Source organism: Meleagris gallopavo, chromosome 12 (assembly GCF_905368555.1).
Source record: "Meleagris gallopavo chromosome 12, MGAL_WU_HG_1.1, whole genome shotgun sequence".
In the NCBI taxonomy this organism is placed as follows: Eukaryota; Metazoa; Chordata; class Aves; order Galliformes; family Phasianidae; genus Meleagris; species Meleagris gallopavo.
The window spans coordinates 18,824,456-18,846,351 of NC_139415.1; the positions used below are offsets into that span (position 1 = coordinate 18,824,456).

Genomic DNA, 21,896 nt, shown 5'->3' on the forward strand with positions numbered 1-21,896 from the left:
GGACCCCGACCTCGTGGGATGAGCTGCACCACTGATGCCATCTGCAGAGAATTTTTCATGCAATCTCTGGGCCAGGATGCTTCAGATCTAAATAATACAGCTAAGGGATTAAATAATTAATTCCAAAGGAGGAGAGTGGTTGTGAGGCATAGGCAAGGGAATGAATATATACAGCAGGTTGGGCTGAGCTGGAGGGAGATGGAGAGTCGGAGTGGTGCAGAACAGGGACAGTAATCATGCTGGGGAGGTCAGGAGACTGAAGGAGATGAGATGGGGATCGGGGAGGTCAGAATCACTGCATTTGGAAAAGCCCCTGAGATCCACACATCCAACCAACCCATCCCCACCGTGCCCACTGACCGTAATGCCACAGAATCACAGATGGGCTTCGGACAGAGGGGACCTCCACATCCTCAAATGCCACATCTCCATGGCTCTTCAACACCTCCAGGGCTGGTGACCCCGCCACTTTCCTGGGCAGCCTGTGCCAGCACCTGACCAGCACTAAGCAGATAAAACAGAGCTCAGTGCGTGCATTTGCTGCAATCCTCCTGCAGTGTCTGGGCTCCAACTTGTTGCGTTGCTGGCTGCTCCTGTCAGTTCCATATGGACATCAGTCTCCCCTTCTTCCCTAATTTTGGTACTGTGCTTCCATGGTGCTCCTAGAAATATAAAAATGTCTGCTTCTCCATGCTGCTCGGTGTGTCCTGATGTCGCAAAGCACATCTACTGCACAATTATAGCGCTGGCTAATGCTGTTTGGAATAATTAAATTCACATGACAAATGTAGTTGCATTAATTTTATTTATCTTGAGTGGCTTAACAGGAACTAGCAATGGAAAAAGTAATTATTTTGCTTCTAGGGCACTGGGATTGCTGATTTGGAAACCTCTCTGAGACATATTCCTTAAATGTGGAATAGCAGCATGTGAAATGCATGAGGAGCTAATATAGTGCATAAAAATGAACGTAATTTCTGAAAAATGGAATTAATGAGGCAATGAGACTGTTTTAATGAGCATAAGGTCTGCAGTAAATGTCGCTGTTCCCATGTCTTTATTGTAAATTATAATGAGCGTTGCAGCCAACGCTGCGGGATGCGGAGGGGGAGGCAGCGGGAAGGGATGGATGGAGCCCGATTTGGGACCCTCTCCTCTCCCTTCTCCCCCTTTTTGGTGGAAATGTTTTTATCCCCTCGCAAACCTGAAGAGCTCACAGCACTGATTCCTCTTGTTTAATGGGTGGATGAGCAGCTCCAAGCCAGGGCTGTGGCTGCGTACCACTGGGAGAGGCACTGCGTGCCGCGCGCTCCGAGCCAGGTATAAACCAAACCCTTCTTTGCACTGAGCTATTGCAAATTGTCTTGATGACTTTGTTTCCAACCAGCAGTGCTGGGGAGGTTTGCAAAAGTGGCTTCTGCTGAGCACAAGATAGGAATAACCACAGCGGGCGGATGGCCTAAGGCCGCGGTGATGGGCACGGTGACGGGCACCGCGTGCGGAGACGTTTCCTCCCCGTTTTCTCTCATTTTCTCCTTAATGCAGCCTCACTGTGAAACTGTTCTATGTTTGCAATTTAGAGAGAGATGACAAACAGGATCATCTTTGCCTTAGCTTTATTCTCAATTTTGCTTTCTTTTCCTATTGCCACTCGCAGGGTCTCCGTGGTCCCGCTGGATCCTGCAGGGAAGGTTCACGCTTTCACGCTGACTTTCCATGCTTTTCCCCCAAATCCAGCAGCAGAAAGATGCAGGACTCAGTGATCCTCTTTGCCTCCTCCCAGCCCAGCAGTGGGTCAGCACCCCGTGAGCACCTCCAGCTGGTAAATCCCTGCTGCCTGGGGGTGGTTTGGTTGCCTTCACCACCTCTGTTATCAGCGCTCCTGCTGCTCCAATGGGGAACTGGGGTCGCCGAGTGGTTTCTATGGCAATTCTCAAAGCTGTGCCCTGGGATCTCTGCACAGAGCTCCTGTTGTGCTGCAGGGCCCTGCTCTGCATCAGTGCTGCCCCAGTGCTGGGATGGATGTGTCCCTGCAGGAACTGCATGAGGTGGTGATTTCTGGAGAAGAAACAGCCATAACCTCCGGTGCTGGTGGAGCTTTGCAACGGAGCCTTCCACACCCACAGCGGAAGACACAAAGAAAAACGCCATTTTGAGCAGAATTTTGAAGCTTTTTGAAGTCTTTCCTTCTTTTGTACTTGGGTTTCCCTTTCGTTTAAAAGGCAGGAAAAGAGAAAAAAAAAGAAAGAATTACAAAGAAGAGCCCCAGAGGGACTCTTCGCCCATTTTTTTCCCCACTCTTCCATGGAGGAAAGGAGAGAAAAAGGACACAAGTGGGAAGAAATGCATTTCCTCACGAGGTGCCCAGGTGCAGCGTGGCCATCCCCATCCCAAATTCCCTGCACTCCCCAAAAAGGGCTGCCCAAAGCAGGGCTTTTGTTCCACTCAGCAGAGGTTGGAGCGCTGTGACCGCTCTCCCCTGGCAAGCGGCTGCCTGTTTACAGACATGTAAATACAACTTCACAATTGCCATAAATCCCATTGTGCAATATTCTCTCCAACCAATTAGATCCTGACATCTGCTTAATGTTTAATTACTTTTTGACGAAGGAAACGGAAAAATTGACAAATAGTTTAATCCATCAAACGTCGGCCTTTTGTGAGCGTGTTTATATAAAGCTCACATGCCAGCATCTCTTAATTTTTCTTGCTGCTCTGGCAAGGATGAGGACAAATATTTATATTCCAGGCACACAAGATGGCTTTCATATTGTTTTCATGTTTAACTGATTTCAAATGAACTAAGATGGCTCTTAATGTGGTTACAAGAATTTGCCATTAATTTTCACTTAAAATTGGATCCAGCTTGCTACATGTCTGCAATATATTAAAGTTAATAACGATTTGTTTAGAAAGCGCGGTGCTTACTGCTGACTGATTGGCACACGGTCGCTTGGTGGAAACATCAGATTCCTATTATATTTAAATGATAATTAAGCTTAGAATATTACTCCTATTTTGGAGTGCTTAATGCAGAATACTTTGGTTAATGGGATGGGAACATACAGCGCAGCACCTCAATGGCGGGCTGCGCCCCTCCACCCACTTCTACTTGCTGCTGTGATGCTGCTTTCATAGATACACAGAGTTATAGAAGCACTGAGGTTGGGAAAGGCACGGATTTAGGACCATGAGTGGATGATGGGGGATGTGGGTGACGTATTTCTAGGTTAAGTCTGGCGGTGGTTCTGCTCAGCACCTTCACCCCCAGGGTACCACACTCCTGGGTGCCAATGGAGAAGGTGTGGGTTATGGGTGAATGGGCTGGGGGACGGGTGGGAGATAGTGGGGATGGGTGAGGGGTGAAGGAGATAGAGGATGGGCGATGGAGGAAGGTGATGGCTTTAGGGGATGGGTAGTGAGGTTGGGTGGTGGGTAGTGAGGACGATGGCTGATGGCTGATGCGTGATGGGTGCTGCAGATGGATGATGGATGAAAGTGACGGAGCTTCTCATGCTGTATCCAGCCATGCCTGCAGTGGCTCCAGCCCCTCAAACGAATTGGGTTTTCATCCCAAGCAGCACAATGGGGATCTGGAAGATCTGCAGCTCCTGCTGCCTTCAGGCACTCCTTGATGAACACGGTGATGCAAAACCTTCCCACCCTTCTTCTGTGCTCAGTGGCCTCAAAGCTCAGCTTACAAAGAGCAAGGGGTTGGTGAGTAAGCCTTGCTTTCTTGCAGTATTCTGGCTTGAGTATATCAAAGAGTTTTTTAGATAAAAAAAAAGCTTTCTGGATGGGATGTGACTGCTGCTTATTGAGGTGGCCTTTGCTCTCTATGCTTTACTTGCTTTGTTTATCCTCACATTTATTTCAAGCTGTCCCATGCTGGCCCTGTTCTGACTATCCCCTCCAGCCTCTGGTCCCAACCCACGAGCAGGGCCCAGGAGATGCTCCCACTGCTCCTACAGCTCCTGCACCCCATTGTTTGCATTTATTCATTCACCCAGAGCTCAGCCCTGCCGCCGCATGCCTCTGATCACAGCAGGCACCGGGGCTGAGTTTGAATTTCTCTCCTCTCCACCGCTTTTGGGAAAGGCGTGGGAGAAGGAAGGCAGCCCAGCTCTGTGATCCTTCACTTACACATTTAATAAAAGGAATAAAATATCAGAAATGCTGGAGAACTTTTAATAATTCAGCATCTTCTAGTTGTTTCATTACCTTAATATTTGCAAAAATTGCCAGCAGCTCTTGACACCTTTTGCTTGCTCGCAATACGAACCAAAAAAAAGCCAGAAGGAAGTACAATACATTCACCTGCCCTCATTATGCTAATCACAGCTCTGCCAGGTTCGTTTCTAAGTGTCCTCACTCTGTGTGATGGAAAAGAAGCTCAGCGCGATGAATTTGACCTAGAATAGTTGTTGGGAAGAGAGGAGTAGGCAAAGCATGAGAAACCCACTGATCTTAGTCATCGCATCTTTGAAAACGCTGTTATTAACTGACAATAAATCTAACAAACTTCATAATTAGGTTACTTCTTGCCTTTGAACTCCCATTGCCGGAGCCATTAGCGAGCGCAGCGCTGTGATTTACAAGCGAGCAGAAGCACCGGGTTCAGCGCTTTATCGGCTTTCATTTTAAAAGGCGCTTGTTTCCCAGCCTGCAAGGAGAGCTGCTGCTCCCCGCCGCTTTGTCGTAAGCAGCAACGTGTTGCTCTTTGCTTTTTGCTCCCGTCAGCCCACACTCCAGCCCCCCCGTACCCCCATATGCAATAAAACCGCCATCCCGGGGCTCCCAGCTCTGCTGCGTCCCTCTGTGCTAATCATAGAATCGCAGAATGGCTTGGGTTGGAAGGGACCTCAAGGGTCATCAAGCTCCAGTGCCCCTGCTGCAGGCAGGGCCACCAACCTCCATACCTAACACTAGACCAGTGATGGATACTGCCGTGCCACCGCTGTGCGTGGGCCGTGCTGGCATGGCTGCTTCACCTGTTAGCAATCTCTCGGAATCAGCCATTTCCCTGCAGGCTTTCTCCTCTCAGGTCACCGCTCTGAAATACACCGCCCCGACATGAAAAGGGTTCCATTTCCACCGCCACTCGGCGGGTTTTCCCACTGCCTGTGCTGACAGAAAGGGTTTCTCATTGTGCATCAATTACTTTCAAGTGAATGGGAGACATTATGTTATTAAATCCCACCCTGCCTCTCGAGGTGCTTTTAATTTGTATGTTTAGGTTTAAATTTCTCCAGGAGTGCCAAACCCCGTGTTTGTTTTCCTTGGGCTATTTTCATTTCGGGTTTCGGTAACTGTCAGAGCCTGCGAGTTAATTGCAGCTCGCAAGGTTATCTTCCAGAGCTTGCTGGTACTGCAGCCAGTCCTTGGCCTCCTATCTTTATGATACTGTAGATTCTGACTCTTGTAATTATCCTTTGAGTTTAAGCTGATTATGTCGACTTTATAACCGGTGTTTGTTTAATTTACCCACAGCGTGTTGTTTGTACAGTGGCTCCGAAGGTAAACACGGACCTGATTAAACAGCCCTGCCTGCCTCCGATGGCCGCGTTCCCAAAGATACACAAAAATAAACAGTGGGAGGGGCCGGGACCCCCGCCTGCATCCTGTGTCCGTGCCCCCGAGCCCCACCATCCCCGCCCTGCCTCAGGGTCTGCTCTAAAATTGTTATTTCCTAAGCCTGGAGGCGTCTCCCTGCTGCCTGGTGCAGCCTGCGGGGCTGGTGCTGCATGCTGCCCTGTGCCGCCAGGGAGGGGACGCTGCTCTGGGAAGGGCAGCCCCGAGAAAAAAGGGTAAAAGCGATCAGTAAGTACAGCAAGCCCTGCAGCTGGGTCTCGGATCCATCGCTGCTCTTGGGATGAAAGTGTGCTTGCTCCTCGTTAGAAGCAATTAGCTCCTGGAGCGACACCGGTGTGCATCGTGCATCGTGGGGGCATCGTGCTGGGGATGCTGCAGGTGGTGCATGGCCGACGAATATTTTTCTTCTAATTAACCAACGAGCCTTAAGCTGACTCTTAGGCAACTTAATCACATTATCCGGTCTCTTGCTGCAACGGACAGGTTAAAACCTGTGCCTTTTATCTGGCTGTTTGCTTACTCTCGTCCCCATGCTCCTGAGAAAGGGCTCCTGCAGAGGTGAGGATGGGTGCGAGAGGCAACGCACTGCTGCCCAAGAGCCACCATGTGGGGCTGTGTCTGCACTGCTGCCCAGGTGCAGGAGGGGGTCAGGGCTGCAGGCTGGGAGGTGGGCACGGCGATGCCAGCACTGCTGCTGCATTAATGACACCTGCAGGGAAAACGAAAGCTCTTTTCTGCTCCAACTGGTTGCACGGGGAGGGCTGGATGGTTCAAGGAGCACCGCCCCAGGGATGGGAGAGGGAACCTGGGAGGTTCCTGCAGCTCAGCACCGTTCCTACCAGCACACAGGCTGCAGGAAGAGCCCCTCTGGTGCCAGCTGCTCTGCGGCGTGTTTTGGGTTGCCAAAGGTGCGAAACGGGATGGAAGGCATCCAGCATTCCTGCGGTTTCTTTTTAATATCGGTTTCAGGCAGATGGGAAAAACTCCTCATTCATAGCATCGCGGTGGGTGGTTTGCTCCACTCTCCCCTTCCTGGCACCAGATGCCTCATGCCAGGTGCTGCTGCTGCTGTTTGGTGTCCCTCTTGGCGTCCCCAACCTCTTGTCCTCCCTTGCTGACCCACCCCTTGCTGTCTTCCCTTTGGTGTCCCCACCTCTGTTGTTCCCACCTGTCCCATTTTTGGGGATGATAGCTGCTATTTTCCCATTTCAGCATCTCTTTGCAGCCAGCTGGACCAGCCTCCTGCTGGGGCACCTGAGGATGGATGGACACATGGACGTTCTGATCCCTATCACCTGCAGCAAGCACTCAGGCACCGTTTGTGCTGCTGGACAGCAGGAGTTTCTGAGCTAATAGCCAGCTCTAGAGAGAGGGAGAAACCCAATGAGAAACCCAGAGGGCTTAAGGAAGAGGGGCTTTAAAGAAAAAGCTTTTCCATCTGACCGAGGACAGCCCCGAGAACCCCTCCGTGCTGCAGGGAGGCTCGGAGCTGTTATCTTTCAGATGGGAGTGCTGGAGTAGCATTGCAGAGCATGACCAGGGATGCCTCACAGCTCTGACCCCCTCCCTCCGCCACCTGCTCTGCACTCTCCCTGCTGCCCACGTGGCTCCAAACCCCCAAAACAGGCTGCCCCACTCCTCCTACCCAGGCAGGTGCTACCCAACTCCAAGCTAAGATCCAGTGCCACAGGGGGAGGGCTTTCATCTGATTTTCTTCCCCTAGAGGTATTTGGAGAGGTTTCCCAGAGCCGACACAGCATCCCCATATCAGCTCTCCCGGCTCAGCACCCAGGGAAATTCCTGCAGCCCTCATTAGAGCGGCACCTCTGGGCAGCCCTAATTGGAGGGAGGGAGCTGGAAAACGTGTAGATGCTGTGAGCCACCCTCTGCTTTGCTCTGGAGCCGGATCAAACAGTGAGGGTGGGGCGAGGTGCCCGCGGCACAGCACTGCATCACTGGGTGGCCCTGCATGGGGGGCTCTGGCAGTGTGGGGGTGCCAACAGGGTAGGGGTCCTGGATAGGGAAGGGTGAGGAGCTCTCCTGGAGTCACTTTGTTGCTGCAAGAACAATTGCATGTTCTCATTTGCATGGTCCAGCACCCCTGCCCCTGTGCTGGGCTCCCCAGCTTGTGGGTTCCCCTGAAGTCAGGGCTGGGGGGGAGCTCACAGGCCACCCCATCACACAGCACCAAGGTGGGCTCACAAGAGAACCAAGCTTCCCTGCAGGGGATGGAGGGAGTGAGGCTGCAGAAAGCACTTGCCATGCTTTGAGGGCTCCTGCTGCTGTGCCTTGGTTTGGATGTGATTCTTTGGGACCTGGGCAACCCAGAGAGGTATCCTCAGTGCAGAAGTGCAGGAGCTTTGCTGCAAGCTGTGCCACGTGTGTGCAACAGCTGCAGTGCTATGCATGATGTTGTCCATGTTTCTGTCCTCCGGCCTGGGCTGAAACCCTGTCATCCTTGAGACAAAGGGAATGATGCTCATTGCCTGGTGTGCATTGATCACCGTGTCTTGCTGTGTGTCACAAAGCTATTTGCAGCGAGCATCATGGAATCATAGAAGAGCTCAGTGCGTATCTCCTATTCCCCTTCCTTCCCGTGGAAAGCAGGGGATTCTCAGCCCCGTGATGATAACCACCCAGGGTCAGGAGTAGCCTGAGGGCTGCCTTCTTTTCTTCTTCTTCGACATATTATTAATTGCCCTTTATCCTTTATTTTCATAGTTTCATTAGTGTGCATCCTTGTGCACGGGGGGAGGAGCAGGGAAGCTGCCCTTCCTACAGCACAGAGTGGGTGCTCTCCTCCTGCAGAATTGCCATCAGCCTCAAAAGACAGAGGGATTTTTTTTTCCAGGAAAACATCAAGGAGCAAAAATGCACTCAGGCTCCTGGAAGAGGCCCAGCACCTGTTGGCTTTAAAAGCTTGATGGGGCTTTCAGCTCACAGCAGCGCAGTGAGTGCATCGCTCTGAAGCCAGAGTGCCCCAGTGCTTTGCAAAACGTGGGCGTGTGTGTGGCTGCAGAGCACAGGAGGGCTATTCTTCCCTTTTCTGGCTTGCACTGTAGACCCACGAGCTCAAAAAAACAAATCAAGCTCTCCACGCATTTTAAAAGCTCTAAGCCATGTGAAGCCTTATCAGCCAGCCCCCTAACTTATGGGATACGCACACAGTCCCCAACCCATGCTAGATCAATATCTCTCTGCAGATGGATGGAGAGATAAATTTTAAAGAATAAGCTTAATTTTATTACTGCCTTCTGAGTGGCCATCGCGTGACAGCGTGCGTCAGATTGACAGGGGTTTGATGCTGGGTAATGGCACATCAGTGGGCCCCGCTCCTTTGATGTACGATAATGGCGCACCACCAGAACAATGGCATTTTGATAGATTGTATTAGAACATAATCAGGATGATGGGGCTTTGATATATTATGTAAGTACATCACCAGAGTGGTGCTGCCGTGACACATCACCGCAGAGCGCTGTCGGAGCCGCCGCGCCGTAATGGATTTCAATAATACATCAGTGGGGCTGGGAGCTGTTGGCGGATGGACACCTCTGCTCCCTGTGTGTGGCCATGGGGGAAATGAGGGTGGCGGGGCTCCGTGGGCTGCATCCTCAGTCATTGCCTCTGGAAATGGCGAAGGCTGTGGGGGGGTTGGCACATGGGTCCGTCCTTGCCCCACGGGTTCATCCCCTGAGCTGTGAGATGGGGCAGGCAACGGTGGTTGGTCGTTGGTTATCCTCGTGCTGGGGTCAGGTAGCTGTTCGTGATGGGCCTGGTCTGGTTTTCTTCTTCATTTCAATAACAACAACAACAAAAAAGCCACAAAAATTGGTCCCAGGTGAAACCTTCTTCTTCCCTGGAACTGTCACATTTCACTCTTTGGGCTCTTTTCTTTCTGTTTGAATTACATTGGCTGCCCCTAAGCATCCTCAAAGATAAGAGAGGTATCTTTCTCCTTCTCTCCCTCTGTCCCCCCAAAAAGCCAAATAACAACATTCAGCTTTCAAAACTCCTTTCTTTCCCTAAAACCATTTCAAAGAATCAGAGAATGGTTTTTGGGTTCATAACGGGGTGTTTTTAGTCTGCAGGTGAGTATCCGTGCAGAACAGCTCATTGACATGGAGGTGGTTCCATCCCCGGTGCCGATGGGTTCCTGAGCCCAGTGCCAGGCTGTGAAATGGCTTTCTGCTCTGAAAATGAATTAGAAAACAGAGGAGGAGGCAATGCAGGAGACTGCCAAAAGGGATCTCTCGGAAGTGGAGAATGGCACTAATATTTGGGGAAATTGAAATTCCGACCATGAAATTGCCTATCATTTATCATCCCCAACCACCTTACAGAGTAAGAAAAACAGGCATTAAGCCTTATTGCTTTTTAAATACTTATGATCTCAGGGAAAAGCAATCTAATCTACTTCCCTTAATGTGCGTTCTACGAGAACGTCCGCGAGTGTAGCGGTGACATTTGTGCTTGTTGTGCCTTCACACCTCCAAAACAGCCATGTCAGGCTGTTGTTGGGGGGTCAAAAGATACACCGCCATCTCTCTGCATTTCAGGGGCTTTTCTCCTGCTGTAACATCCATGCTGGGAGCAGTGGGGCCAGGCAGGCAGAGCCCAACAGGGATTTCCATGTTCCGGCCCCTTCGGAGCCCAGAAGAGCCAGGTCGGTCCTCCAAGCAAGGAGGAGGTTTTGCTGCTGCTTGATACAGATCCTGATGCAAAGGCTGCAAAGTGTTGAGCAGCGTTACCCCATCCATGTCCTTCTGCCATACCCCATGGCAAGATGGCAGCTTCCACTCTGAAAATGAGCCTTTTCAATGGTTGTACCCCAAAACTTGTACGCGTTTCCACCAGCCTCATTTCCCTTGCATGCCCAGGGGTGGCTTCCCAGGTTCCAAAGGCAGCGATGCTCCTTCCCCTCCATCCCGGTGGCAGCTTTGAGATGATGGACTCTGGGGCTGCTGAGCACTGCAGATGTTCGTGGCGGTGTTTGGAGTGTTGGGCGCAGGGACCACTTGGGCACACACAGCACCCACTCTGCATCTCGTGGGATGCAGAAAGGGCTCTGCTGTCACCGTCCCCATCTCCTCCAGGATCTGATGCTGAGCTTGCAAGCAGCTCGTACCCGGGTTGTATTGCTCCCAGCTCCATGCACACAGCATGCAGCAGCTCCCCTCACTGCGCACAAGCCTCGTGCCCCAGCTCTCACCTGCTGATGGTCAACCACAAAGCAAAAAAAGAAAAAGAGGAAACAAACAAACACAACCCCCCCCCTCGAATGATAGGGGAACATAAATTATCCAGAACTGGCAAGAAATGAAAGTGTTGCGTGGTCCCCTGACAGCAATGGGATGAATAACTGATGATGATTAGTTAAATCATAACATTGCTCATGCCATGCATAAATGATGAGCCAACTGCTTGCCGTGCCCTGATGAGATGCAGCGTTCTCCGCTTTCTATCATTCCCACTTTGTAGCCCCAAAGAAACTACCACATTTCTGCATTTTTGTGTTATCTGGCACATCAAGCAATGCGACAATGAATATATATTGACCTTATTATAGCAGCCGGCTGCTTGTGCCAGAAGCAACCAGGCATACTTTGCACAAATTAAAGCTGTCAGCATGTAATTTATGGTTCATTGCAAAAGAGGAACAGAACTCTGAGGGGAACATTGTGGTTTGGGAAGCAGGTAGGTAGGCAGATGAATTGCATGATAAAATATCTTGCTAATGATGTGATGTTAAAGCTGAAGTGTCATTTTCATTCTGTTTTGCACATTTTTAGTTATTTCTTGCTCAAGATGATTTTCCCCTTTCCACGCTTTCTTTCTTTCTTTTTTTTTTTTTCTTCTCTCCAAAAGCCAAATTACTGCTTATACCTGAAAGGGATGGAGTAGGTGTGATAATTTATGAACAGACAGCCGCTGTCTGGAGATGATGCGGCGGCACTACAGGGCCACGTCTCACACAGTACCAATGGGTGGCAGCTGGGGCAGCGTGCTGCGGGAGCTCTGTCTTTTTCAGAGCAAATGGCCTCAAGGAGAAGCAAAATAAAATCTGTGTGTGCGTTGGTCCTGTTGTTGTGCATGGTGACAAAAGCGTCCATCCGCCACGGGGTGCTGCAATAGGATCTGGTTGCCATAGGATTGGGATCTCCTGCACCTTTCTGCTTCCAGGCACTTGGGAACAAAGGAAAGAGAATGTAATTTGGAGGACTAAGTGGGAGAGCCCTGTTCAGGTGGGATTAGGTCATCCTGGATGATGCACAGAAGCACACAGGTGCTGAAGGTGGCCCCGAGGCTGAAGCGAGGGAAGGGAAAAAGAGGTGGGGGAGAGGGGATCTGCAGCCTGCCGAGCCCAATCAGCAACAGATAAAATAATTAAATTCTGCAATAAAACATTGCTGAGTTATTGCAGGGCTCACCCAACACTGTGACTCACCCGGCCCCACACGTGGAACCCAAGAGAAACATCTGACAGCGCAGCGCAGCCGCATCCTGGCGGGGGCCATCTCTGCAAATCTGGTTTGGGTTCCCCTTTGGAGGTTGTCCAAAACACTCCTGGTGTCCTGGCACATCAGCGTGAGGGGAGAGTTCTTCCCCAGACAGAGAGGGTTGTGCCGGGGGCTGGGAATGGGGTCATCACTGGGGGGACGTCCCAAGCCCTCAGTTCCCATCACCTCTGACCCCATGCTTGGGGCAGCCTCGATGTCACCAATTTGGGGTGTCCACACCTGGGTAAAGGCATGCAGTGATTCTGCTGGTGTTTTGGAAAATGTGATCATGTCATGGCATGTCCTGTCCCTACAGAGTGTCCCCAGGAGCAGCGCAATCCAAAGTGCTGCGTTGTTCCCCCGATCCTGGCTATTCCCTGCTGCCGTGCTCTCCCAATGGGCTTCACACATTTATCTGATATAACCCAGAGACGTGGCTGCTGTCACAGCACATCCCAGCCATGGTGCTGTGGGGGCAGCGATGGGGACAGCGCGTCAGTGCCAATCCATGAGGCTGTGACCTGGAGCCTGATGCCAGCACACAGCTCGGGGTGGCACTGAGAACCGCAGGGCAACAGCATGGAGCTGGAGCTGGGGAGCAGCATGAGCGATGCTCCAGCACCCTGTATCCACAACCCCAGGGCACCACCTGGAGCCAAGCACTGTGTTTGCCAGCATCGATTTTCCTCTTGGCACACTTTGCTTACGCCACTGCGCATCAGCTCGGCTCCTTTGCCTACGAGAGGACATTGCACTGCTGTAATTGATGCTAATTGGCTGAGGTCTGCAGCTGGAGCTGGCTCCTGCAGTGCTGCTTCTCACTGCCCCATCCACCTTCCAACGCGTTGTGCTGCTGCAGGCAGTGATTCCTGCCCTCTCCTTATGTGCACGGGCTCTTCCTTGAGCTTTGCCCATCACCTCAAGCCCAGACAGCCGTGGGGCCATCCCCCATCAGACCGCAAGAGAAAGGGGGAAAAAAAAACCTGAAAACCCAAGTTTTTAAACTTAAAAACCAGCCCAAGTTCACTGCACGCTGGCACTGCCTTTGAACCAAACGTCTCTGCAGCCACTGACAGCTCGGCAACAGGAGTGGTGGCAGCATTCGTGAACTATTAGTGTTAAATTATTCCAACAAAAGCAGGCCTTGATGTTGTGTTGAAGTTGATAACTTGAGGACGTGTTTGAAAAGGATAAAAGCTTTGCCTTCAAAGGATGGATCCTCTTTTGTATGAGACACGCTGCCGAGCGAATTAACCATTTTTGTAACGAGCATGCCAATCAAGGGGCTAATTAGCAAGCCTTGAGACTTATGATTTGGCATCTATGCATTAAAAAAACAGCCGTAACTGGGATTAGCTCTTTTCTTGCTGCCCCATGGCATGTCTCAAGCATCCCCCATTTGCATCAGTACCAGAAAGAGATGAGGTCCCCCAGGTTGGGGATTTGGGTGCTGCTGGAGCTGTAGCACACCGATAGCTCTCCTCACCCCACCGCAGATGGAATCCACCCCAATCTCCACCCTCAGCAGGGCTGGCTCAGGTGGGCACCTAATGAAGGGCAAATCGAGGTGTGCTCCATTCAGCTGAGCTGCCACAGTGATGTGAGTGGGTGGGGATGTGGGAGGAGGGAGCTGAATCATCACCTCTTCAGCTGTGGCTCCAAATGGAGCTGGGTGAGGGAGGCAGTGCTGTGGGATCTGCATGCTGGTGCTCAAGAACCATGGAGATGTGGTACTCGGAAACATGGTTAGCATGGTGTGGCGGGGCTGGTCTCGGTGATCCTTGAAGTCTTCTCCAATCTTAATGGTTCTGTCATTCTATGTCTAAGAAATGGCCTTGGCTTGCGCTGGGGAGGTTCAGGTTGGATATCAGGCTACGCTTCTTCTCTGAAAGGTGATAATATGCTGGCATAGGTTGCACAGGGAGTGGTGGGCTCTCTGCCCTTGGAGGTGCTCCAGGACCACGGGGATGTGCACTTGGGGATGTGGTCAGCGGGCATGGGGGGGTGGGCTTGGGGATCCTACAAGTCTTTCCCAACCTTCGTGAGTCTGTGATTCTATGAGTGGGGTGGTGGGTGTGTTGGCTGCGGGACGCGATCTTAGAGATGGTTTCCATCCTTGACGCTACGACTGCCTTCCTGCCATGGGCACGGGGCTGTGTGAGTTTGGGTCACACTCCGCGGTGGTGATGATGTGAGGGGAGAGCAGAGCCTTCCATTCACAGTGCCATAGAGACAGGCTGGAAAAAGAGCCTGCTGGGGATTAACGCCCTGGTGGCACTTTAAGCTGTCACTTACAACTCGAGATCTGCTGCTCAGCCCCTGGCGGGGGGGGGGGGGGGGAGGAAAAGGGAGGAAAAAGCCTTTTCCAGGATCTTTTTACAACCATGATAGCCCACAAAGCAAGCCCCCAACGCACAGAATGTACCCAGTAATTAGCTCTATAAACACCCGATTCGGTGGATGTAACAAAAGCTGTAATTTAAAATTTGACACCATCTCCCTTTCCCAGGAGACTGGGGGGGGGGAGGGGAGGGTTGTTATTAATAGCAGCAGTACGAGCTTGTATTTTTCTTCTCTGTGGCACTTGGGAGGGGGGCAAATGACCTCAGTGTGAAGAAACTTTATTTTCTACTGCCTCTTGATTTATGTGGGGAATCTGTTGCATGATTAGCGCCTATCATCAATAACCACGCGGCGCGGGCTGACAGCTGCTGAGTGGAATGAAGAAACCCTGTGAAGCAAATAGCTACAAATTTCCCTGACAGCCCCGGTTCGATTACACGGCGTCAGCTGCCAAAACACCAGTTATTACAGGCATGGAGTGCCACGAATAGCTCGGCGCGGAGGAGGGTGATGTTAACACCCCCAGAGCTCCTTCCCCTCCGTGGGGGCATTTGGGGATCGTTTATTTGTGGCAGCTCTGCGTGCAGCCTCTGCCTGTGCTGCTGATGGAGACGTCGCTGCCCTGTCTGCGTTGGGCTGAGGGGTGGTGGGGCATTGCCCCTTCCCACATCGGGGCCGTGAGTGCTGCATGTTCTATCAACCCCCAGCCCTGGTCTTCCAAAGGAATCCTCTCTGAGGGCTGGCCAAAATGCACGCTCTAAAGGAAAGAGTAGAGGGGCCTTCATGTTCTCTTCCAATCAAAGACCTTCTGTAGCTCTGTGTTTCTGTGGCTATGTGGGTTCTGTAGTTCCTTGAGTCAATGGTTCTGTGATTCCATGGGTCTATGGTTTAGCTGTTGGCGACCCTGCCCATGGCAGGGGGTTGAAACTACATGGTCTTTGAAGTCCTTTCTTTCCCCAGGCCGTTCTGTGGCTCTATTCTATGGCTCTGCAGTTCTGAGGTTCCATGACTCCCTGATTTTTATGACTCTATTGATTATGGAGGTAAAGGTGGGACCTCCCTGCTCCCTTGCGGCATGGGAGCCAGTGGTGCAAGCACTGTGCAGAGCCCAGGGTGGGTGCGTGGGGGGCACAGGGTGGTCGTACACATGGGGAGCCCCACGCCGTGCCCCACATCTCACACTGCTCCTTGCAGGAGAAGCAGGCTGCTGGCAAAACGGGAGCTGTTTGCAAACAAGCAGGCACAGCCAGCGTCATTCACAAAAACTGCATAGGAAACAGTTGGGGATGACGGATGGATCCGAGGAGCGTTCTGCTGCTGGCAGCCTTTCCACGTGGGAGCAGAGGTAACACCGAGCAAATTGCTTGCTGTAAATTATTCAGCCCACACTGCTTAGTGCCTGCGCCCCGGTGGGCTGGGAGCTCGGCTCCTCACTGCAGTAAAGCATTCTGTGTGTGCAGGGGGAGAGCAGCTCGGGTCCCAGTCCCACCCTGGGCACGGAGGCACTTGGGGTCAGAAAGGAGCGCGGTGGATGAATGGGGTCCAGTGTTTTGGTGGGGACGGTGGTGAGCAGCCGTAGGTCGTTTCATCCTGCTGAGCTTCGTGGTTTGCATCCTGGCTTCTTTCTGCTGCTTCTCGCTTGACCCATTACAGAGTGGGGCCTCTACCGTGCGCTTTGCTCACTGGTGGGGAGCAGTGGGAAGAGCTGTGTGGCAGCACGCAGCCAGCTGACACGAGCCCCCCCCCCCGATGTTTTGTGTAGGGAAAATTTTTTCTTTTTCTTTTTCTTTTTTTTTTTTTTTTTTTTGCAGGGAACTTTTTCCAGCTCGGCGACTGTTTTGAATTTGGGCTTTCGTGTTGTGTTCAGTGCCAATATTCAGCATTTAATTTTATTTTGATGTTTGTTTGTTTGTTTATTTATTTATTTATTTCTGAAAGCTGCACAGCACGTCCCAGCCTGAGCAGTTCTGGGGAGATGTGGTTCTCAGCTGCCAGGAGTGCCTGTGGGGCGGCTCCTGGGGGGGGTGTGCTGCAAGGAGAGCCAGGATGAGCTGGCCATGCGCCCTGCTGAGGCTGCATCTCCTGTGGCAGTGCAGGCACCTCGCTGCAAGGCACGTGTCCTATGGCAGGACATGCGCTCTGTTGCAGCCACCACCACGCACCGATGCAGAGATGCTGGGCTGCACTCAGCCTGTGTCCATGCAATGCCCAAACCGTGTTGCTTTTTGCTGGAAACTCTCCAGCTGCTAATGCAATATTTATGAATAGAGGCAAACAAGGACTCTGATGTAAGAGAAGGAACTGCCTGCGTCAGGATGATGAATTTGAGGGGAACATTTTATTAGAGAGCATGCTGTTGCAAAATATCCTATTTGGAAGGCTTGGCGCACAATTTCACCCCTATGGAGCAGGGCTCCAGCACTGAGTTGGAAAGCAAAGAATTTCCTCACCTGCATTGGGCTGAGGTCCTCCTAAAGACAAGGTCTGCATGCGGGAGGAGCGTGCAGCACGCCTGGGGAGCTGCCCATGCCTGCTCTGAGGTCCTTTGACAGGTTTGAGCTGCTCTCAGCTTTCCTCTTAAAATAATGGATGTGTCAGCTCTGGTTCACGGACTGGTCAAAGTTTTAATTCCACCCTAACTTTATAAGGCAATTTCATGAATTATACAGTGTGGTAACAGAAGGAGCTAAATAAAGACGCAACACTAGCTGTGTTTAATAAATACACCCTCGCCATCCACGGAAGCTATTTGCAAGTCAAAAATACGGCACATGATGATATAGCTGTCGATTGCAAATTATTTAGATTACAGCTAGGTCAGCACTACTTTATGCTAAATCCCATCAACTAAAAATAAAAGGCGACGGCTGTGCAGGGAGCTGCAAAGCAGAGGTGGCTCTGCTTTGTCTGTGGGGCTGTGTCTGCGTTAAGGAAATGTTTAGCTGCAAGGGTATCTTTGCAGTTTTCTTGAGCTATGTTGGGTGCTGTCAGTGGCCCGGAGCTCCCATGGGGCTCATTTTGGGGGCTGTGGTGGTGATGAGGTTATGGTGGAGTGGGGTAGATGCAGGAGCTCCATCCTGCAGGTAGCACTGAGGTCCTTGTGGCCATGCTGGGGGACACGGCTCACGCAGGACACGCCTGCATAGAGGCATTTGTGACTGTGAAGCCGCAGGGCTTGGATTGGTTTAATGATTCATCCAACCTTGCTGTGGACCAAGTGAGGTAAACCAGCAATGCCTGCTCTTGTCCCTCTGCATGCTCCATGAGTTGACCAGTAGATACAAAACTGGCCCTAAAACCAGTCTGAGGGTGATGCCAAGTGACAGAAGCGACATCAGCCTTGGCTCCACAGCCACGTTTCCCTTCCCACGGGTATTAAAGGCATCCCAGTCTCTTTCCAGTGTGAGAGCAAAACACATTGGAGTCATAGAATTGTAAAGGTTGGAAAAGACCTCCAAGGTCACCAACCATCAACCCATCCCCACTGTGCCCACTGACAGAATCATTAAATGGGAGAGGACCTCTATGATCATCGCACCCAGCTGTGAACTGGGAGGGAGCCACCATGGAACAGCCCTCGGTCGTTGGCTGGGAGCGTGTCATGCATTCATCACCTGCTGAAAGACAGTTCTGTATGACGGGGGATGTCTGTGATTCCCAGTCATTTGCAGCTCTCTGCCTTTTGCTCGCCTGCGTGAAGCCAGAGAGGCGTTAGTAAAGCAGCCTTCACGAGCAGAGTGATTCATGGAGCAGCAGCCCTTTAAATAGGGCTTAAACTTTAGAAGACGCATTTGTTTTCTAAGTGAAAGTCATCCTAGTGGTAAGACACGTATGTATCACGCAGGTTAATTATGCCATTCGTATATAAGATAAATTGCTCGATAGGAAGCACATCCACACTCTGGTTTAGGTTGATGTTAATGCTTTCTCGGGGGGGTTTAATCCCCTGCAAACTCTGCAGTGAGTTTCTATGGCCCCTGAAGCTCTGGGGATGCCACGCTGCTGCGTGACCCTCGCGGCCACGTTCCTGAACTCTGATTGGAATTTCTTTGTTCCATCTGCTGGTCCTTCTGGAGCTGAAGTGGAATGATGTGTGAGATATTGAATGGCAGCTTCTTGTCCTTTAAAACCCCCTTTGATATTGCGGCATTCCAAAGTCCCCTTTCTGCCAAGCCTTCCCTGTGCTTCTACCTTCATTCTGCCTCCTTTACACCCAGTGCCATCTCCTGTCTGTTCCACCTGCCAGAGGGATCCCGAGCACAAAGCTTTCCTCCCTCCCCAGCATCCTCCTTCTCACATCCTCCATTGCTCACAGCTACTCCCAATGTCTCCTCCAGCACTCGGAGCTGCAAATCACTGCTGCCCAACATGTGCACGTAGGTGTTTGGATTTGCACAGCACTGCATCCCGGGGATGGAGGCATTTGCTGTCCCTTTCAGCTCAGGGCTGGATGAGGTGGGTAAGGCTGACTCCCAGCAGCTCATGGATTTGAGATCCTCACTCTGCTTCCTGCTCCAGAGAGGTATTGCAGGAGCACGCTGCTCCTGGGAAGTCTGCCCATGCACATAAGGAGATTCGTATCCTTTCCTTCCAGATGCTGCAGTTCTAAGTGCCCGGGTGCATTTTGTTACCATTTCCCCAGATAACAGCATTTGGAGTAGCACTTCTTCAGAAAATCCGTGCAAAACCATCTGTGATTTTTCTGCTCGTGGATGGGTAATTGGATTGGAGAGGAGGTGGGCTGGGGGCTGCCTGTGCTTCCTCGCCTCCAAGGCTGGCAGTGCTCACAGCCCAGCAATAGGAGCCCCAGCACTCAGCCCTGGCTGTAGTGAGCAGCTTCACCCCACAGCCCCCACTGCCTCTGCATTATTGAGGCAGGAACCTCATTTTTTACATCCCTGTATTTATTTTTTTTTTCCCCCATCTTTTAAAGCACCCTTTAAAAAGCTGCAGTTTTTCTTTGATATCGTTTTAATATCTGTGATAAGTTCCTTCGGGGCAAAACCCAGCTTTGTTCCTATAGATTCATTAAGCTTTGGGTAACAGTGGCCCTTCAAACCTTCCATAGTCAGGGTAAAGGCACTGCCAGCATGCAGCCCTCCTCACCCTGAATTTTGCAGGGAGATCTTATTGCCAGCAAGCTCCAAGTGTCACCAAGGGCCACCAGGGTTGGGGTGCTGCTGCGTGGGCACCCACAGCATCACCCTACAGCATCCAGACCCGGCTCTGTGCCAGCAGGCAGGGTGGGCTGCTGCAAATCAGCACCACCAGCTGCAAATCCCAGCATTGCCCAGCAACCCCCTGCAGTACCAGCTGCTGCACAGGGCTGCAGTGCGTTCCCAAATTCCACAGGAGGGGATTAGGTGGTGGCACACCATCACCGATCCTGAGCAACCAGATGGGCTGTGGGTGCCGTGCTGCTGAACTGGACAGGCACAGAGCTGCGGGCGTTGGGCATCTGCTGCTGTTGTGGTCCAACAGACACACTTACAGAGGGCTGAGGTGAGCACAGTTCTACATATACTCAATGTTTTGTTTTTTTTTTTAAGGAAAATCAGCTGTCTCCAGCAGGTCCATCATCTGCCCGCTCCAGTGCAGGCAGTGCTGTGAGTGCGTTCTTAGCTCAGATAGATGGCTGCAAAATAAATCTCTCTGTCTTTTATCCCTCTGGTCCAAGGAGCCACCGAGAGCTTTTTGCTGTGGGATAACAGCATTCCTGCCCTGCTGATTTATGATCTCTGCTCAGCACTGAGCATTTCTCAGAGGAAAACTGGTGGCTTGGAGTACCTTTCTGCTCCCTTCTGGGGCAAAGGTAGTTTCAGTCTGTTGAACACAGGTTTGGATGTCTCATGGGATGGGGACTCTTTTTCCAGGGATTCAGATGTAAGAATGACAAAAGAGGTTCTGCCAAAAGAAGCTTCACCCAGAGATGCAATGAGGATCAAAGCTGCACTGTGAAGTTCAGAAGTGTTTCCCTGCGTGTTTTCCTCTCTCCATAACATACTTCTGCGTCTCTCTGCACTGTGCATTGCCTGGGAAGGAAGCAGAGGCAGCAAAGGGATTTTCCCAGGGATTTCTCCTCTTACAGAAATAAAGAAGTGCGACAATTGCTTTGGAAAAAGCTTGATATGAGGCATTTCACATCCCAGGGACGCTCTGATGCATTTATGGGGAGAAAGAGAGAGCCACCCTGCAGCTGACCAACACACACCCCAGCATCCTGTGGGCTCAGTGCACAGAGGTAAGTGTGCACTGAGTGTGTGTGTGTGTGTGAGGGCAGTGGGGCTGAGCACCACCAGCAGCAGCACAGCTTTCCCTGCAGTGCCCCCCCCTTCCTGCAGCTCCCTTTGATCTCGCAGCTCCCCTGAAGCTCTGTGCTCCATGCACTGGGATGCGCAGCAGAGGGGAGCTCTGCTCCCAGCAGCTCCCAGGGACACCTTTGGGTCCACAAACCCTTTGCAAATGGTTCTCATGGTTGTTGGAGCACGAGGGGGAGGGAGAGGAGGGAAGGGCCGAGACTTGGACGCCGGCTCAGCAGTGATTGTTTGCAGGCCAGTAATTCAGGTTGCAGACAAGGCCCTATTGATGCCGCTCCCAACACGGAGCAGTTCAGCTGCTCAGCCTGGAAAAGTGGCTGCTGCACAGTGCGGGGTCAGGTCCTGTGCTATGGGAAAACTGCTGCAGAGCTGGGGTAGTGTGGGGTTGGGGGGCACAGGGAGCCCCCTGAGCCTGAGGCATTACGTGAGGATTGCAGCCGTGAGGAGAGCGAAGAGGGAAGCGTGGCAGCTCAGAAAGCATCCCAGCAGTTACGTGGTGCAGGGAGGGGCGCAAGGGGGTCCTGGGCTTCTGGAGGCGTGCATGGGGATTTGTAAGTTCTGCTCCCTGTCAAGCAGCACTATGTGCCATAGCAGCAGCCAAACCCACAAACAGGTCTAATTCACACCAATAAACCAACACAGGATGAGTTGGAGCTCTGTGCCCTCCTCCATCGCTGGGAGAGCAGCAGTGACAGCCCAGCTATCACTCGTGGCACATCCATGTGGTCCCCGCGCTCCCCTCCCTCCCAACGCCAAGCAGGAGGTGCCATCAGCTCTCTGCCCAAATCCCCCCCTGGAACCCACGCTGGGAGCTTTAATTCTGCCTGGCTGTGCCTAGCCCTAGAACATTAGCTTAACATTATCACAGGGTAAGTCAACAAGTATGGAAAAATCGACCAAGGTTCCATTTACCCACTTCTCCTGCACCTTTGGAGATGAAACCAGAGCTGTGCTGTTAAGTTACAGTGATTTATTGGTGGGCTGAGGTGCCGGGCTTTAAATACTGCATCTTTGGGATGCTGGCAGCCCCGCTTCCTATAAATCTCAGCCGGTATTTCTTAGCCCTTTTATGCCAGCTGCTTTCATGTATTCAGAACCTTTTCTGCGCAGTAGCCTAGGAAAATATTGAACCGATGCCCAGAGC

At 51.7% G+C, this 21,896-nt stretch overlaps 1 long non-coding RNA gene across 3 annotated transcripts in view; it reads left to right on the forward strand.

The window, feature by feature from the left end:
• The window catches only part of LOC116217110 (uncharacterized), a 60,862-nt gene that overhangs the window by 23,998 nt on the left and 14,968 nt on the right, over nt 1-21,896 (forward strand). For all 3 annotated transcript variants that reach the window (XR_014885987.1, XR_014885988.1, XR_014885989.1), the window contains 2 exons: nt 1,658-1,822; nt 3,527-3,717. This is a non-coding gene — a long non-coding RNA (uncharacterized LOC116217110). The remainder of the gene's footprint in view (nt 1-1,657; nt 1,823-3,526; nt 3,718-21,896) is intronic.